Source organism: Jaculus jaculus, chromosome 18, assembly GCF_020740685.1.
Source record: "Jaculus jaculus isolate mJacJac1 chromosome 18, mJacJac1.mat.Y.cur, whole genome shotgun sequence".
Taxonomy (NCBI): Eukaryota; Metazoa; Chordata; class Mammalia; order Rodentia; family Dipodidae; genus Jaculus; species Jaculus jaculus.
The window spans coordinates 52280913-52282285 of NC_059119.1; the positions used below are offsets into that span (position 1 = coordinate 52280913).

Below are 1373 nucleotides of genomic sequence, written 5' to 3' on the forward strand. Positions count from 1 at the left end.
ATCAACAAGTGTCTTGATGACCCACTGAACCTAATGTAAATGGTCCGGAGGGGATGAATGCACTGATATTCAAAAATAAAAAAAGTTAGTGACAGCAAATCAACTTCATTTTAGATATGGTCAGGACACTCAAGAAGTTGAGAGTATCTACTTAGATGTATTGGACAGTCATGCTGGAAAAAGCTGCCAGTGAGACACAAGAATAGACCCAAACTCAACCAAATGAAAGAACAAAATTTAAAAAAAAAAAAGCACAGGATTGGGAGTTGGGACTGCATGGCTAAATAAAGAAGGAAGGGAATACTTACCTATGATCACCAACGTGGTTTTCCCAAGGGCAAAGCTTATCCATTGCACTCCGGACGTGCTGACTTCTATGATTTCCCCAAATGTGGGAAACTCAACTCATAATTTGTGGTAGTGGGGGACTGTGTTTGTGCTCTCCCTTGGGAGGAAAATAAAGCACAAGAAAAGAAAAAAACAAAAGGGAAGGATGGCAATCACAATTGGATCTTCTGTGAAGATTTCCTGTGACTCATCGCTGATAAGGACAAGGAGCTAAAGTGCTCCAGACAATCACTAGACTGCTCCACCCTATTTGTTTTTCTTATACCAGTTATTGTGATTTAGCTACATGAATTGCATGTTGAATTATTGTATTTTTAAATTAAAATACCTCATTTATCTATTTATTAACTTGTTGACTGAGCTTGGCATATTTTCAATCATTCTGGGAAAATAGTGAAAAATTCAAAGCCCCTGCAGTTAAAAACATTCATAACTAAAGGTGGTCTTTGTCATCTATTTTATGCTATTGAACCTACAGAATAAAAGAAATGGCTCTGAGAATTTTCATTCTTCTACTCAGAGTGCTTGCCTCATCCATTTTTTTTTCCCACTCAGGAGGCTTTCCATGTTTGATAATAAAGTAAAATTTTATTTGAAGAATGCTCAAAGACCATACCAAAGTTGCAATTTTAAATAAATATCCAAGTCATAATTGGAAAAAATTAAAAATATATATGTAGCTATTGGGCTGGAAGAATGGCTTAGCAGTTAAGGCATTTGCCTGCAAAGCCAAAGGACCCAGGTTCAATTCCCCAGGACCCACGTTAGCCAGATGCACAAAGGAGCACACATATCTGGAGTTTGCTTGCAGTGGCTGGAGACCCTGGTATGTCCATTCTCTCTCTCTCCCTCTTTCTCTGTCAAATAAATAAATAAATATAAAAAATATGTAGTTATTAAGTTAGTCAATAGATACTATGCACTGAGAGCCTAGACACTATTTATCACATCAAAACTCTCCACAAAAATTTTAATGAATGTAAACAGTATTGTCTTTAACATTGGCTACCTATGTGATCTCAAAA

General features: G+C 36.6%; 1 pseudogene; it reads left to right on the forward strand.

Annotated features, from left to right (window-relative positions):
- Positions 1-300: 300 nt before the first annotated feature.
- On the forward strand, positions 301-449 carry LOC123455908 (annotated as a pseudogene).
- The last annotated feature ends 924 nt before the right edge of the window (positions 450-1373 follow it).